This window comes from Giraffa tippelskirchi, chromosome 1, assembly GCF_054371585.1.
Source record: "Giraffa tippelskirchi isolate mGirTip1 chromosome 1, T2T-mGirTip1v1.2.pri, whole genome shotgun sequence".
NCBI lineage: Eukaryota > Metazoa > Chordata > Mammalia > Artiodactyla > Giraffidae > Giraffa > Giraffa tippelskirchi.
The window spans coordinates 161537452-161556186 of NC_137275.1; the positions used below are offsets into that span (position 1 = coordinate 161537452).

The 18735-nt window shown below is 42.9% G+C and overlaps 1 long non-coding RNA gene across 1 annotated transcript in view; it reads left to right on the forward strand.

The window, feature by feature from the left end:
• LOC145511251 (uncharacterized) overlaps positions 1-18735 on the forward strand; it is a 124282-nt gene that overhangs the window by 88561 nt on the left and 16986 nt on the right. Inside the window, exon 17 of the long non-coding RNA XR_014057695.1 lies at positions 10377-10573. This is a non-coding gene — a long non-coding RNA (uncharacterized LOC145511251). The remainder of the gene's footprint in view (positions 1-10376; positions 10574-18735) is intronic.

An 18735-nucleotide genomic window follows, 5' to 3' on the forward strand; every position in this document is an offset into this window, starting at 1 on the left:
CCAATTCTGTTTCTGAAACTGCTTTGCTTATATTTCTGTTTCTGTTCATGACAAAGTGCTCTCATGTCTATCATGTTGTGCGAAGGGTCAGGGAGAGTGAAGCAGATTCATGTGACCTGTTAAGGGTGTAGGTTGATGCTCGTGGCCCTTTGAAAACTGTCTTGGGAGATCTGGGGCTTTCCTCCATTGCTGCCTTGTTTTAAAGGCTTTGCTAGAAGCTCTCATTCTAGAATTTCTGTTTTCAGATCTCACACTTAGCATAATAGGTTGCCCCTGAGGAGGCAGGGGCCCAGATGCAAATGCACGGTATAGGAGGAACATGAAATCTTTGGCCTTCTAGGGTCACTGCTTTCCATCCTGTCTACCTAGCCATGAGCTGGCTGGCACCAAAGATTGATGGGGCGGTGCAACCAATGGCAGAGTCAGCCATGTTCACCCTTAGCTTTCTGCCCTCTCTTTATGAAAACGGGGAAGGACATTCACATGCTGCCAGGGATTCCTGTTCACCCCGAGGGCTCACTTTCCCAAGTATTTATATCTGTTTTTAAATTGTGATTTTTAAAAAATATTTTAAAAATTGAAGTATTTTAAAAAGATTCACAATATTGTATTAGTTTCAAGTGTACAGCAAAATGGTTCAGTTTTATATCTATCTATCCATCCATCTATCTACACACACACACACACATACACACACACACACACACATACACACACACACACACATGTTGGAGAAGAGCATGGCAACCCACTCCAGTACTCTTGCCTGGAGAATTCCATGGACAGAGGAGCCTGGTGGGCTGCAGTCCACGTGGTTGAAAGACTCGGACACGACGGAGTGACTAACACACACACATACATACATGTGTACGTTTTACGATTACTTTCTATTATAGGTTATTATAAGATATTGAGTATATTTCCAGTGCTGTACAGTAAAGCCTTGCTACTTATCTATTTTATGTATAATAGTTTGTATCCATTAATCCTATACTCCTAATTTATCCCTCCCTCCTAACCTTTCCCCTTTGGTAACTATAAATTTGTTTTCTATGTCTGTGAGTCTGTTTGTTTTCTATATAGACTCATTTGTATTATTTTTAAGATCACTTAAGACTTTCATTCTTGCTTGCGGAAAGAGAGATTTTCTGAAAGGTGAATTAGGCTCTAGTCATCAACTGGGGGCAGGGCCTTTGTGGTAGAGGAGTCTTACAAAAGAAGCTCTGGGAATTGCCAGACCTGAAGGAAAGACTGAATTCCTGGTTTTTGTTATTTTTTAACTCTTATTATCTGGAAAGTTATTTTTTCCCTCAGAGTTTCCCTTCAGTTAGTGCTGAATTGTGTCCCCACCTCTAATTCCCAATTTGTATACTGATGTCCTAATCCCAGGTACCTCAGAATGTACCAGTGTTTGGGGTGGGGGAGGTATTTCTCAATAAAACATTAAGTTAAAATGAGGTCTCTAGAACAGGCCCTCAATCAATCTGACTGATGTCCTTATAAGACAAGGAATTTCCACAAAGAGAGAAACACTAGAAATGTGCACGCACAGAGGAAAGACCACATGAGGACACAGAGAGAAGGTGGTGCCGTATGCAAGCTAAGCAGGGCCTCAGAAGAAACCAAACCTGATGACACCTTGACCTTTGACTTCCAGCCTCCAGAACCCTGAGAAAATACATTTCTGTTGTTTAAACCAGCTAGTCTGTGATATTTTGTTTTGGAAGCCCAAACAAACTCACACTTTCCCTGATACTCCCAGAATCTCAGAAGATCTGGGTTCATCGTCACGTGTGTCTTCCCTGCTGGTTTTTCTAGCCTTTCCAAAAAATTCCGATGGTCTAAACCTTTGTGGTTTCTTCTGGTCCTTAGTCCTTCTACCACCCAACACAGCAGACGAAGGAGCCAAGAGCAGCTGTTACATGACTAGCTCCTTGATGATGGAAAGGAAAGCAGTAATACAGCAGTCTCAGGATTGACAAACTTCTATGCAGAGTACATAGAGTACATCATGCAAAATGCTGGGCTGGATAAAGTACAAGCTGGAATCAAGATTGCAGGGAGAAATATCAACAATCTCAGATATGCAGATGATATCACCCTAATGGCAGAAAGCAAAGAGAAACTAAAGAGCTTCTTGATGAATGTGAAAGAAAGTGAAAAAGCTGGCTTAAAACTCAACATTCAAAAAGCTAAATTCACGGCATCCAGTCCCATCACTCCATGGCAAATAGATGGGGAAAAAAATGGAAACAGTGACAGACTTTATTTCTTGGACTTCAAAATCACTGTGGACGGTGATTGCAGCCATGAAATTAAGAGACACTTGCTTCTTGGAAGAAAAGCTATGATGAACTTAGAGAGCATATTAAAAAAGCAGAGACATCACTTTGCTGACAAAGATCATCTAGTCAAAGTTATGGCTTTTCCAATAGTCATGTATGGATGTGAGAGTTGGACCCTAAAGAAGGTTGAATTCCAAAGAAGTGATACTTTCGAACTGTGGTGCTAAAGAAGACTCTTGAGAGTCCCTTGATCTGCAAGGAGATCAAACCCATCAACCCTAAAGGGAATCAACACTGAATATTCATTGGAAGGACTGATGTTGAAGCTGAAGCTCCAATCCTTTGGCCACCTGATGCAAAGAGCCAATTCATTGGAAAAGATTCTGATGCTAGGAAAGGTTGAGGGCAGGAAGCGAAAAGGGCGACAGAGGATGAGATGGTTGGATGGTATCACCAACTCAATAGACATGAGTTTGAGCAAACTCTGGGAGATAGTGAAGGACAGGGAAGCCTGGTGTGTTGTAGTCCATGGGGTCACAAAGAACATGACTGAGTGACTGAACAACAACTCAAGACATAATAAACCACCCTGACAGTTTAAAGTGTCAATATCCCTGTGAGGGTGTGTGAGATAAAAGAACATGGGTTCTCAGTGAATGACACATAGTATAGAAAAACAGAGGACCCTGATGCTAATTGCAGAATAACAAAGCAAGAAGTGAGAAACACCAAAAACTTGGGTTGGCTTGTGTATAAGAAAATGCTAATTACAGTCATTTATGTGAACTGCTTACCATTGATAGCTAATTATCATGCAGCACAATAACAATTATGTATATCATTAAATATGTATCAGATTTGCCTTATTTGATTACAACAATAAACTCCAAAAACATAGACTGTCAGGCTGAGAAGCTTCTTTAGAGATCAACATCTATATCTACCCCCTCATTTTACAGATGAGGATACTGAGGCTGGTCCGTGGCAGCTGCTTATGGCAAGCCTGGGACTGGAACATACGTCAGTGGCTTTCTAACTATGCTCCCCACAAGAAATCTGCTTGAGGGCAGAGCCAGCATCAAGGAGGACCATGTCCTTCCTGACTGTTCTATATAAGAAGCACGTGGTCCAGGCACTGTCATGTCACCCTGTTGTATTTCCTTCACATCATCCATCAGTGGCTGAATGTATTGTGTTTACTTGTTTGCTTTATTTTTACCATTGCAGCCCTAGCACAGAGTAGGTGCTCAATAAATATTTGTCAAATGGGACTAATGAGTGAGTGATTCATCAACAGACTCTGGCAGGGGTATGACATGGGATCCAGGGAAGAGGATGTGACCAGACCTGAAGGCTGGTACTGAGGCTTCCCAACACCAGGTTTTCTGTCTTTCAGCTTTCCATGCTTGATCATAAGTATTTGTGAACTAGACAGATTTCTAGGTTATTTTTCTGGAACTTCAGATTTGGTGGGTCTAGATATAGTTCCAGGAACTTATATATGTATTTTTAACAAGCACTCCAGGAATTTGCTATGCTTATTGTATTTAGAAAGCACTGCTTAATAGATCTGTCTCATATTAAGAGCCTGGCTTTCAAATCACAACGCAGAGGAAATAAGAGAAAACTTTAACTCTATGTATTTCTATGGAGGAAATGCCATGTTTAGAGACTCTGGATTGTTTAAAGAATCTATCGGTGGTGATACGACAAGTAGCATCTGAGAAGAAACAGCAGGACACAATCTTTGAGCAAATTACACCACAGCAGATGCAACGCTAGATGCTGGGAGACGGGTAACAGCATGGGAGACAAAAAACCCTTGCATGTAGACAGCTCACTCTCTAAAGAATGGACAGGGGAAGAGTAGGAGACTTTTTCCTAGTCTTTTATTAACGTATAATATTTACCAGTAAGTGCATAGTTATGGGAGTTTTAAAAACTGCAGTTCCTCCTCCCAACTTACCGCTCAACACCGCCCTGAAATTTCCCTTTTATCTCTTTGTCAAGATCCAGGGTGACCAACTGTTCTGATTTGCCTGGGACTGAGTGGTTACCAGGGATGAAGGCTTTCTGGGCTATAAGTAGGACAGTCCCAAGCAAACTGGGATGGCGAGTCAACCTGTTAGGTCAGCGTCTCCCTCTATTCCTAGGTCTGGAAACTCAACCAGATTTTGGTCCCCAGAGTATTCTGGTATGGGATCATACAGCATAGAGCTTTTTGTATCTAAATTCCTTGGCTTAGAATAATGAATTAGATTGTTTAATGTTATTGTGTCTATCAGTAGTTTAGTCCTTTATATTGATGAGTAGTATGCCACTGCATAGATACACCAAAGATGTGCACACATTCCCCAGGCAACTGAAATTGCTTGTGAAACAGGTGTTAGGAGCTGAGCAGCCCTATCCCACTGTAGGGATGCAATACCTCTGTTAGTCTCCTCTATCTTCTAAGACTTCACCCTCTGGTCCTTGTCCGTATTTTTTTTACTGCCATCTCTCAATATGCATCTCAGCATGCAAGTTCATCATAAAAGAGGAAGAGGATGGGTGAAGGGAGACTGGAGATGACAGATGTTGGTCGATCCTTGCTCAGAAGGATCCCAAAGTACTGCGTGCACTAGCGCAGGGTTCCTTTCAGCCTGGAAGCACAGTCCTGAAACAGTACACCAGCATCAGAAAGAGGAAGTTGCTCGGCACCTGGCAGGAGCTGAGCAAGTCAAAGAGGAGAAGAAAATTTAGATCCAGAGCATTTGAGAAATGCCTGCTCTCATAAAAAAGTGCCTATCTTAAAAGGATGAGATCTGGGTTTTATAAAACATCCAGGAAAGGCACCACTTGCCATTGACTCTATAAAACTCATTTCATCTCCTTGAGAAGGTAAGAGCCAGAGTCACTTCCAGTTAATGAAAAAAAACGTGGGCAAAGCAAAATGGTCTCACTTTGACTCAGAAGGATAGCTTTAAACAGCGACAGCAAATTCAAACTCTTTCCGCCTTTCTTTGCCTTTTCCAAGAATAGACTGCAAAACCCAGCCACGTTTCAAAAGAATGTACATCTACAGCTCTCTCTGTAGGCTCTCAATCTCCTGACATTTTCTCCAGGTCAGAGACCCTGCATGCAAATACCTGTCTATCTATTCATGGCCTGCCACTCAGGCAGCGAGGCAAAAAATCTGGACTCAATCCCTGCCTTGGGATAATTGCTTAGCAAACAGGATGCATATAATCCATTTTCATTATAAATACTCCAGTTAGAAGCCAGGCTCTGTGCTTGGTTTCTTATAATGAGAGGTGCCTTACAATGAAGGTTACGAAATCTGCCATTCAGTGCACAGCATTGTGAGGAGAAAAGAAACCCCTTCTGTGGCAGGTTCAGATTCCAGACTTTTCTGCTCCCCATAATGCAGTGGGCTAGACGGGTCCTCTATCAAAGGACAGGACATACTGCGTCTCCTGCCTGTGTGCTTTTGGAAAAATGTCTTGCTTGTTCATTTGCTTATTATACATTGGTGTGGTATGTGGGTGCTCATTTGTGTCCAATTCTTTGCGACCCTACGGACTGTAGCCTGCCGGGCTCCTCTGTCCATGCATTACGTGTTCTTAATCTGGGTCTGCGAACTCCTTGGAAGGCATCTGCCCCATACAATTGCACACCCAGGGAACAGATCTGCTGGCATGAGGTGGAAAAGAGTTTGAAAGTGATTGTCACGCAGGGCTAATTCAGATGTAACCCCAGCACAACCCTGGTGGCTGGTTTAGTCACATGGCAGAAACCTGGTTAGTTTTTGAGGGCTTTTTCTTTTTTTTCAAATACTTGAACTAGAGGTGTTTCCTAAAGAGTGTTAAAGGACTTCTTGGTGAAATCTGTTCTCATTCTCCAGCAACTTTCATTCTATCTCAGCGGAAGGTGGTTTGCTATTAAAAGAAAAGATAATCCATTATCGCTATGAGTCTTGAACTGCCAGGGGGGAGCCTGCAGCTGACTGGAAGGAAAGGCTGATAACTTGCATTTAGAGAAAAAAAAATCAATTGCCAGTTGGTGTCTTGCCATTAGTCAGAAATGCACCATAGGTTTGTCCACGGGCAGAGGGGTTGGGTCCCTGGGAGGGTTTGCAGTGGGATTTGAAGGCTTCCTGTTTACCTCGGGGTGATTAGCTTCAGCCGAGTTTGCATCCACAGTGACTAAGTTGGTTATTTTTTGTCAAGCTCTTTGGTGACAGGTGTCTATGTTACAAAAAACAAATTGGCACTAATGGGGCACTCCCCATTGACATCTAGGCAGGAGCAAGCAACAACTGGCTTGATTTTGGAAACAGCACACTGTCAGGGAGGGGACATCTGTGTTGGACGTACCCAACCTGTCTTGTTGTTGTCTTGTTTGTTGGTTTCAGGAATTTGAGACAGTGATTTTGAATGTGGCAGTTTTCACCAGCATTCCCTCTCCCACTTACCCCAGCACACATAGACACACACACATGCGCAACCATGAGGGAATTCTTCAAAAGATAGTATGCTGATGACAGATCCATCCCTCTGTTTATCCATGATCATTAGTAAGAGATGTTGGCCAGGGAACCCACTAAAATCAAGACATAAATCGTCAGTGGGAAAGGGAGCTGCATTGTTTGTTTACCTGCATACCTGGCATCCAGTCAGGCATGTAGTAGATGCTGAATTAAATATTTGTTAAACAAATGTATATTTGTGGAATGAATGGATAAATCTCTCTCTCTGAACTGTTAATTCATGAGAGTCCTTTCAAGAAGGACATTTAGATTTGGACAGGGACCTCAGCCATCATCTGAAGACACTACCATTCTTGTTCAGGGACCTTGGCTAGGTGAGTGACTGAGCTCACCTGAGCAGAATTTCTGTCTTCAGAGCCCTGGTACACCACTCTCTCAATGCTCCTTCTGAGCAAAAAGTATTTCAGAACACAAAACAGAGCTGCAAAGGAACAGCACAGCGGACCATGCATAGAGAAACCTGATCTCGATACTGGGATTCTCTTCTGATTATGTGGCCTCAAGAAAACCACTTAGTGCTATTGGGTTTCTACTGTTTACAGTCTATTTGGGGAAACAGACAAGTAACCAGGCAATTACAATAAAGAATGCTACGTCTGAATAATAGAATAAGTTGGAATACAAAGGCACAAAATGCTAGCACCATTTGGGGGCAAATTGTTTTTCAGCTCTAAATAATCAGTACATTGAATGAGAATGTGGAAGGCTTGTGAAAGGCAGTCTTTGATTCTTAAGTCTTTCGGGCCCATGTGGTGATTTCCAAAGGGAGGGGACTCACCTAGCATGCTCTGATGGACCACCAGGGGGTGGTAGAGGTCAAGTTGTTCTGTACCAGAGGAGGTGGAGTGATTTGTGTTTTGTAATTAAGAGGAGACAGGACAGAGAAGGCTGGACTTAGGTTGATGCAAATTTGAGGTGTCCTATTCTCACAGTTGGCTCCCTTTGGTGGCATCTACACGGAATAACCCAAGGTTTGGGACCTCACTGTCAACTTGAAGCACCTCCTTAGGCCTTTACGGTAATCTCCCAGAAACAGAAGTCCAGAAAGAAAGGAAGATAAGGGATGGATTCTTAGCTGAGTATAAATTAAATATTCAGTTATCGATGTAAGAGACACAGAAAAAGATGAAGCTCTTATACCATCCAGAAACCATTTCATTCAGACTTGCTATAGCAAGTAGCCAAAACATTGAAGTCGAGTGCATTTATCTTTTTTCTAAGGCAGATGACCACAAACTTCTATAAAATGGAAAGAATGGAAAAAGACATGGTCTAACCAAGAAAGTGTTTCATAATGACCTCACAGCACTCTCCTTGAGAAGCTTCAAAGAAAGCTTCTAGTTTGGGCTACCTGAAGCCACAGAGAAGACAGCTATATTCAAAGATGAGTATTTCTGTCTATGGCAAGTAGAGTCCTGTACCTGGCAAATATCTACTTTCCAACTTAAGGGTGTTAGAAAAGGCCAGAGAAGATTCTGCTACTGGGGAAGAATGGATTCATGTATATGGATGGCTGAGTCCCTTTGCTGTTCACTTGACACTATCACAACATTGTTTGTTAATTGGCTGTACCCTGATACAAAATAAAAAGTTAAAAAAAAAAGATTCTGCTAGACTTGGCCAAATTCACACATGTTAAAGAAGGAAGAGAGAACCCTAGCAACTCACTCCAGCCTAGGTAATGCTCTTGCCCTTAGAAAGATCTTATTACTATGTATACAGTGTACTGATTTTTGTTGCAGATGTGGCTGCTGAATAGTTGTTGTTTTACAGAGTGGCTCTGTTGTGGAAGGTCACTTCATTATGATAATTCCCTGTATGTAAACTCTAGTCTAATAATAATAACAATAATAACCAACATTTATACAGTGCTTTTATGTGCTAGTATTGTCTCTATATTAAGTCATTAAATCCTCACAAGCCTTTGGACTGGACTCTCATGATCTCTGTTTTATAGATGAAGAAACTGAGGTTTGCAATTAAGCAAACTCACCCAAGGTCACACAATAGGTCAAGAGCCAGGATTCAAACTCAGGGGGTCCAGCACTGGAGATCATGGTGTTAATGACTTACACTTTTATAAACTGTTGTGGGAAAAACTATGCACAACTTATTCTCTGACTAGAAAACCACCGAAGGAAGAAGGCTGCTATGGTCCTTTTGACTTTGAAAATAAAGCTGCCAAGAACCTGATAGAACATTCTCAGGTGGCAGGAGGCAAGGTGCATCCACAGTAGGGGACAGACTCTGGTGCTTTGAGGGCAGCAGGCAGTTTGGCAAAGCTCTGTAAAAATGTGCCATCCATGGAGACAGTGTGCGATTGCTGGGGATCAGCAAAAGTATTTCAAGACCTCGTATGGTGTGTTTCCTTATATTATCTGCTTTTCTTTCCTTTCTTTCTTATTAAATCTTCCCTGGTAGCTCAACTGGTAAAGAATCCTCCTGCATTGCAGGAGACCCTGATTCAATCCCTGGGTCGGGATGATCCCCTGAAGAGGGGATAGGCTACCCACTGCAATATTCTTGGGCTTGCCTGGTGGCTCAGATGGTAAAGAATCTGCCTGCAATGTAGGAGACCTGGGTTCAATCCCTGGGTTGGGAAAATCCCTTGGAGGAGGGCATGACAATTCACTTCAGTATTCTTTCCTGGAGAATACCCATGGACAGAGGAGCCTGGTGGACTACAGTTGCAAAGAGTTGGACATGACTGAGCGATTAAGCACACAGCACAGAACATTTGGAAGGGTTAGGTTTTAAAACAGTAGTCCTTTTCATCTGAGCTAATGAAAAGCTAAAAAGGGTTGTTCCCCCTACACTTGGGCTGTTGAGGCGTTAGAGCAGATGGCTTGGATGCTCCACCTGTATCTGCTAGACCAGATCCTGGAGTAGAGGGTGTCTAGCATGCTGACAGCCTCCTGTGTCATCCTTCCTCACTGCTGACGCCTTTCTCTAACGTTAAGAGTGCTTGCTCCCTTCAGCTAGGTACAGCCTGGATGGCCAGTGGACATACCTCCTTGAGGGGGTAGCCCTATATCCATGGAGGAAGAGAGACAGTGGAGAAATGTCCCAGGCTCTTCAGACTGGTGGGTGAATTCAGAGGTGTGTTTCCCAACTCTCTAGAGGGTATTCTCTAGGCTTGAGTCCAAGGTGTCCTCAAAAGCAACTCACGCATTAACACTCTCTTTATTGGCTCTTCTCATCTCTCCCAGCCCTCATATACTCTCCCCGGGATCACCTCCCAAATGAATGAACTGCATCCAAGTCTTTGGTCCCAGCTCTGCTTTGGGGGGAATCAAACCAGGACAACTATGTAAAGGGGCCCCTCTCTGGAGCTGACTGTGGCAGCAGCAGGGAGGTCCGATATGAACAACTTTCTAGGGGTAGAGACATGGAGGCAGGAATCTCTAAGTCAGGTGAGAGACCCCCCACCCCACCACCCCGCCTGTGAGGGTGCTCAAGCTACAGCCTGGGGGTTTTAGGAGTCACTGAGTTTTCCTTGATCACAGGCAGCCATTCCTTCCCTCTGACCTCATACACATTCTTGTTTGTTTGTTTCATTACAGCAATCTACTTGGTGGAGGAGGTATTCCACAAAATATGTTTTCATCAAGTGAGTAACTGAAAAGATCAGCTTCCTGGACACAGACAACTGCCCTGGGTACAGTGAGCCCAGAAAACATCCCCAAGGTGCCAGTTCCCTGCAGTTTGAAAACAAAATGAAACTCCTTCCTCCAATCATCTGGAACTGGAAAGAACGGAGGTGAGAGAATGTCGGGGTCTGCTCCTTCCCTTGTGTAGTTTTCAGTAACAGATGATCTTATTCACAGCCTTCCTGTCTGGAGGTCTCTATAGTGGGGAATCGAAGTCCCTGCTGATGCCTGGCTTTCGTGATTGAAAAGGGGCCTATTTGAAAGTGCCACATGGGGTAGAGGGGAAGTTGGGGGTAACTCCTTGGGTTTCTGGAGGAGCAATTTTCTCAGTTTTCTGACTCTGGTCAAGTAAAATATGATGTCTGTATAAAGTACTCAGGTTCTGTGTAGTTAAGGTGTCTATGGCCCAAGTATTCAGCAAGCTTTAGTGTCTAGGACACAGGGAACTTGGGGGTCTGCACTTGATTATACTCTGTTCAGTTCTGGGAATCTTATTTTGATAGTTCAGTTCAGTTCAGTCACTCAGTCGTGTCCGACTCTTTGCAACCCCATGGACTTCAGCACGCCAGGCCTCCCTGTCCATCACCAACTCCCAGAGTTTACTCAAAATCATGCCCATTGAGTCAGTGATGCCATCCAACCATCTCATCCTCTGTTGTCCCCTTCTCCTCCTGCCTTCAATCTTTCCCAGCATCAGGATCTTTTCAAATGAGTCAGCTCTTTGCATCAGGTGGCCAAAGTATTGGAGTTTCAGCTTCAACATCAGTCCTTCCAATGAATATTCAGGACTGATAAGACTTTGACAAACTGGAGAATGTTCAAAAGATTAAAAACCATGATTGATGCAGTATAAAGTAATATGCTGGATTTTTTCCTTCTGTGAGTGAATTGCATCCTTTCTCCTTTCTAATTTGGAAGCAGTTGAAAAATACAGAGGAGCTTGAACTATCATTTTTATTGCTGGCAAAACTGTATTCATGCAGATGGGTTGGAACTGCAGCATTGGATTTTGAGAGCTCTGCTTGCAAGGAGTGAACTGATGGAGCAAACACTGAACTAGCTCACATCAAGGAGCATCTGTGGACCTGCCTATACCTGCACTTTATACAGATATCATATCTTACTTGACAGAGAGCAAGAATGGAGAAGGTCCTTCAGCCATGCCTCTGTAAGGCAGCATGGGCTCTGATTCAGGTCTTCTTATCACATGGAAGGAGGAACAGGGGTGAATACCATCTCTCTAGTATGTTTGCATAAAAGATGGTCAACCAGGGGCTCAGCTTGCCAAGTTCAGGACTTGTATCAATCTCCCATATTAGATAAGGCTCTACTCAGCTCTTTGGGAAGAAGACAGAGGGGACAGGGAACAAGCAAAACAATTCTTAATACTTCTAGAAGAGCAAAAACTCCCATTTTGTGGGCCAGGACAGAATCATGGCAGAGGGGGAAATGAATATGTTTATCTTGGGAAAAAGAAGATTTATAAGAAGACCTATCTATCTAAAAGTCCATCACTTTTAGACAAAGTGGGCAGAGTGGGTCCAATCCCTAGAGTACAAAAGCAAACACCACCAAAAGTTTTGTTAGTTCTCATTATTACGACAATTTTGTTCTTACCTCCAAAAGGCTACCTTATTTATTGAAAAGTTTTGAGGCAAAGATTGGAGGTATTTGGAAAAGATACCTAGGCATTTATTTAGAATCTGGGAAATCTTCCTATGATCCTTCTAAATTCTGAGATTTTTTGATTCTGTGTAGGGCAGTGCAGGTCAACACAGATCTGTCTTTTAAGTAGAATGTGTAAAGATTGTTTTAAGTACAGACAACTCTTGAACATATATATATATATATATGTATATATATATATATATATACATGATGAAAACAGAAAAAGAAAAATAGCTTAGATAATAGAAAATGGCTTCTTCTATCTTCCTACCAAATCTTTATTTCTAAACATATGATAGTCAATGAAATGATAATTTCAAACCCAACCATGTTTTCCTCTTAATACAAATGCTCTCAGTCAAGGAAAGGAGGACAGCTAAAAATCCTGGGTGATTTACATTCTGAAGTCAGCCTAAAATTAGGTATAAAATAAATGTAAACAGTTATACCACTCCCATTTCACTCATCTACTCTCTCCAGAAAAATACAAAAATGGTTTAAGCATTTGCTATCCAATGATAAAGGAATACATGGGGTACACTTAGGAATAAACTGGGAGACACCAGGAGAGATACCTGCCTGAAAGAAGCTCATCTTCTCTAATGTTTACAAACTTTTTTGTAAGAATTTGTTCCTATCAAAATAAAACTAACATTGAAAGAAAAAAATATTAGAACCTAAGGCAGATGTCTGTTTTCAGAATTTATTGTAAATGGGACCCATAAGAGAATCAATGGCATTTATATATTGATATGATTTACTAAAATTAAGCTCTAATAAGGAAGTAGGCCTTAAGAGGCAAATGCCTCCAGAAGTGTTTGCCCAGGGACAAAACATAAGTGTTTCTGTTATCAACTATGCTTATCTTCTCTTGCAGTATCTAGTTTAACTTCTAGCAGGACTAAGCAATACCTATCACTTGCATATTTGTCTTTTTTTCCATTTTTTTCCCCAGATTGCATAGGTTTTTGGCTATGAACTCATAGAAGGAGGGACAAAGTCAGATATTTCTGTGCTTCTTAGAGTAGCCAAGTGGAAAGATTGTGAACATTCAAGTTGGACCAAACTTGCTTTGAATCCCACTTAGCAATTTTGAAGCTCCATTTCCTCCTCTGCAGGAGCTTCTGGAAAACTGTTTTATCTAGATATCTGACCCAGTGTTTAGTGCAGTGCCAGGAGTCCACTAGATTCTCCATAGGGGTTTGTTGAATGGTCATCAACTTACTTGACAGTGATCAGAATTGGTGAGATGTTGGGAGAGGGACAAGGAGAAGGAAGTAAAAAGCAGTATGTGCAGCACAGACAAAGATGTGCCAGCCATTTGTCTTGTTTGCTGAATTATTTAATGTGGCCTCAAGTCCATTCTGAGTTCAGAAATTGTGTTTTACTTTCTACACTGAGACATTCAGGTAAAATAATTACAATGTGCATATAAATGGGAAAAGACTTTTCTTGTCCTCCAACAACTCTCTGCCTTGTAGGATTAACAGTTCCAAATGTGTTTCCTGTCCATATAATTAGCTGGTATCAGTGCTTGACTTAAGTGTGACATTTACCCCAGAAAACACTTCTGTCCACCCCATACCTCACTGAATGAAATTCTAAACTCCTTGATGGCTGCCTTACTTTGTCCCATGTCTAGCTCAGTGTCTTTTCCTTTAAATAACAGGAAAAACACTCCAAATGGCTGATATGATGAGGGAAACTATTGTCTCACATAACAGGAGTCTTGCAAGTAAGGAAGGTGGGATAGCAAGGAGGGCGATGTGGTGGCCATGTTCTGCCCCATAGCACTGGTGAGAGTTGCTGATGCTTGGTGATAATGGAAAACAGACTAACTTTAAGTCAGTGTTATTATCGTTCTAAAATTCTTCAAAGACAATGTACCCCTTAATTGCCTGTTCCTGCGGGCTGTTTCCACACCCCCTCTTGGTTCACTACTGGGAAAGAGGTGTGTTTACCTCCTTCCCTACTTGCTAATCAGGGGAAGAGGCTCCAAGGGAGTAGTAGAGGCTCAGGAAAGGTATCATATCTATTTATCTATCTAGTTATGTATCTACTTGTATTTATTTCTTAGGGCTATTTAAATCTCACTTGCCTGTGATACTTTTGTGGGCTCACAGGACATTCTCATCAATGGGGCCATTCTTACATTGTTTTCTTTGGTGACTGCATCTCTCTTATGGACAGTCAGTCATGAATCCCTCCTCAGCCCCTGTGGACTAAGGCTCACCTCTGATCCCTTTGCCTCTCTCTGTGGCCCTGTGATCACGAAGTGTTGCCTCTCTTCTACATGGCCCATGGCTAGTCCATCTTTCACCCTGACAAACTCTGCAAGTGCAAGTCAGTCCTTCTCATGCCCTCTAAAGGCAAGAGGCAAAGCTGACTCCATGAGTTCTACCAAACACAGGAGTGGTGGGGGAAGCCCAGCTACTCCAGCATAAATGAAGCAGTTGAACCTCTCCCTGTTTCCTCTGGAGGGTGGGGGAATGCATTGTGGAAACAATTCTCTCCAAATAAATATTGTCTCCACAACACTCCTTTTCTTTCTTACTCTTATCCTAATAGACCTGGTTTTTCATAAGGACCTTTGGAAGTGCCACATGAGGGGTCTTCAGATCACCTTCAACGTATATGTGGTCTTTATCCTACTGCTGTCTCAGGTACAGATGAGGCAGGGGTCATCTTAACATCCATGTTGCATAGACACGACAACATCCAACAGAATGATGAGAGACTCTCCTCCTGTGTGTCTGTCTGGGAACTCCTTTCTAGTCAGTTATTCCCAGAAGCTGCCTCTCACGTCCCACTGCTCAGGACTGGGTGCCACATCCTCCCCCCAGACAAATAGCTGGCCAGGAGAATAGTAATAACAAGAGTGGCTCAGAATAGTCAAAGTTTACTCTTGAGCTAGGGGTATGCTTATCTCTCAGAGCACACAGTCATGGTGGAGGTGATGATGGATGACCAAATTGAGGGGACAGGTACCCAATGGAATCTGCTAATTGGGCATGTGGTATCTATCAAATGATAATGCCTTTGGAAACCTCAGAGTCTAGGATGCCTGCCCCAAAACTCCATCTACCCTAAAAATCACTAGGCTTTTGGAGGTGAATGACAGGATTAGGAAAAGTATGCATGGGGCTGCACAGGCACCTCAAATTAGAATGAAGATGGGCTGGTGCTGAAAGAATCTTTGAGGTTGTCAGAAAGCTCATGGGTTCCTGCCTGTGAATAGGCAGCAGGTGAAGGTCCATTTTTCCATGGGCTTTTCTTCCCTGGGGGATCCCTCCTCTGCTTGAGTTTTCTCAGGTTGAAATATTTCACTTTGACCTGCTGGAGTGTTCTCTCTCCTTCATTTCTCTGGATGACCCACAGCCTCTCAGACAAGCTTATTTGACTTGTGCTGTTTCATCTGTAGGAAGAACTCGGTCAAGTGCAGGCTGCTACCTAGCATGCTCTGGGGCCCTTGGGCCAGCCCCTTTTCTCTCCTGACCTGTGAGACCCTGCAGGCTGCTTCTCACTGTCAATCAGGCCCAATCCTGTCAAATTATGCAGTGCTACACCCAGTCACAAGAGCCGGGTTGAGACCTACAAATTCATTTTCACATGCAACTTAAGCCAAGATCTTTTTCTCAGGTCGGCAGTGGTGTTGAAAAGAAGTGGGATGCCAAGGGCCAAACACATTGGAGAGGAGGTTAAAGCTATGCCCTTTCCTCAAACTCAGCCCACTGTGCTGCCATGTCAGGCTCTGACTTCCTTTGCTCCTAAAGAAAACAGTTCCTAAAGTACCCCCATTCCATCTTCTGGATTTTTAAAATAAAGTTTTATTGGTGAGCTTCTATTTACATGTTTTGAATATGGCATACATTATCTCAACATCTTTTTTTCTAGAGCTTGATTTAAGATCTAGGTGATCAGTAATTCTAGACTATATTAAGCTCCCTACAGAATTAATTATATTTTGTTGTTCCTTTTTTAAAGCATCATTTAGGAGGGCAAGAGATACAGTCTGGACAAACGACAGAGGTATTAAGAAACACACCCAACATAGTGTACATGCGTATGTATGTGCAGTTGTATACTTCTATTTGTATAATAAACAGAATACATGCACAGGTATGCAAATATTTTCTATCAGTAGATGTGTGCGATATCTAAGGATGGGGTTTCCCTGGTGGCTCAGATGGTAGAGAATCTGCCTGGAATGTGGGAGACCTGGGTTCGATCCCTGGGTTGGGAAGATACCATGAGCACAGAATGGCAATCCATTCCAATATTCTTGCCTGGAGAATCCCCATGGTGGGCTACAGTTCATGGGGTCACAAAGAGTTGGACAGGACTGAGCACACACACATGTCTAAGGATGAAGGTGAGGCTCAGGTGTTGAAAGTGAAACAGTTACCGTCCTATCTGCTATGCACCCTGATGAGTTAAATTTTTTTAAAGAAGAGATTTGAGTGAGCTCAGAGGCTGAAAGAAGAAAAGGAGATTTGATGACTGGAGAAGTTGACTGCCCACTGATTTACCCCTGGAATCTGAAAGTTTTTAATGTTCGGGTCCTTATCTTGGCTGTCCCCATGACAAATCCTATATTCTCTTCTTTCTCAGAGAGCAGGGATTTTCAGACCTGCGCTAAGTTGTATGTAGTTTGCACACTCCTGCAACTGATGTTAATGAGAGCTAATATTTACATAGTGCTTCTTATGTGCTTCCACACTGTTAGAGATTTCCAACTGCTAATTCGCGGGTATATATAATCACTGTATCCATTTTACAGATGCAGAAACAAAGGCATAGAAGGTTACTAAGAATCCCACCACTGGCAAGAAGTGGGCCTGGGATTTGGCCATCTGGTGTGGGGTCTGAGCTCATAACCACTCTGCTATGCTCTTTTTGTTTTGCATTCAGAGGCAATAAGGGGCAAGGTGTCCCCTAGAGACTGACAGTTGATGCCTACATGGATGACAAGTCATGGCACTAGAGATAAAGCAGCATCTGGGTGTCTGCTCACTTTCATTCTGTTCTATATCAGATGGGTATGTCAGGTGCAAATGAGGCGGGGAGTCTCATTTTGGCATTCTGCCACATAGGCATCACAATATCTAACAGAAGAACAGGAGATGCTTTTCCAGGTTTCTGGAAGCCCCTCCCCAGTCACCCAGAGGGACGTGGTGAGTGGGGCACAGAGTGGTTACTGTCAAATGGCATCCTCATTTGGCTTGAGGGTCAGTGATGGCTCTTGTTACTAAGAATGATCATACACAAAGTTGTCTCTAGTCACTATGTGGGGTGTATATGGGGAGCATGGGGAGGAGGGAGAACACTGAGGCAGAGAAGTCAAAGGAAGGTAAGATCAGATTTCACCCTCCAGGAGTCGGGTGGGTCCTTCTAAACTTACCCTTCACTCTGACCCCAAACAAAGCCTTCCTGTGAGTCAGCTGAACACACTTTCCCATGCCTCCTGCATATGGACAGTCCTGCTTCTGAGTGCTCACTTACTGCCCTCTCCGATGGGTACCCTCTTTCCCATCCTCTGTTTCTTAGGGGATCTCTACAATCTTTAGGACGCACCCAGAACACCATCTCATCTGCACAGTCTTGCCCGAGCACTCCCATTTCTAAGACTTCATGAATGGCTGGGAATAGGGTCGCAGATCACATCTGGGGATGTTTGGTTAGGTGTAGAGACTTATCTATGGTGCAGGAGGCAGTGCATAGGTCAGACTGAGGACCAAGTCACTGCAGTTTCTGCGAAGGCTCTGCAAGTTGTCCTAGAGCTGAGTTTGAGTTCAGCGACTCAAGCAAGGTTCATGGTAGAGCCTGAGGGTCAAGCAGCCAGGTGTGGTGGAGACGCACAGGCACTAGAGCATTCTGCTCAAGGCTAATTGTAGCTGTGTGAAAGATCTCAGTGGGAGCATCAGTTACAGGCTCTCTCTTTCTCCTCCAGATTTCACCCTTGCATTCTTACTTCATCATTCATGTGGAATTTGATCATCCACACTCTTCTAATTTTGAGCATTACTTTGCTAGTGTGTGAGATGAGTGCAATTGTGCGGTAGTTTGAACATTCTTTGGCATTGCCTTTCTTTGGGATTGGAATGAAAACTGACCTTTTCCAGTCCTGTGGCCACTGCTGAGTTCTCCAAATTTGCTGGCATATTGAGTGCAGCACTTTCACATCATCATCTTTTAGAATTTGAAATAGCTCAGCTGGAATTCCATTACCTCCACTAGCTTTGTTTGTAGTGATGCTTCCTAAAGCCCCCTTGATTTCACATTCCAGGATGTCTGGCTCTAGGTGAGTGTTCACACCATCATGGTTATCTGGGTTATGAAGATCTTTTTTGTATAATTCTTCTGTGTATTCTCGCCACCTCTTCTTAATATCTTCTGCTTCTGTTAGGTCCATACCATTTCTGTCCTTTATTGTGCTCATCTTTGCATGAAATGTTTCCTTGGTATCTCTACTTTTCTTGAAGAGATCTCTAGTCTTTCCCATTCTATGTTTTCCTCTATTTCTTTGCATTGATCACTGAGGAACGCTTTCTTATCTCTCCTTGCTATTCTTTGGAACTGCATTCAAATTAATATATCTTTCCTT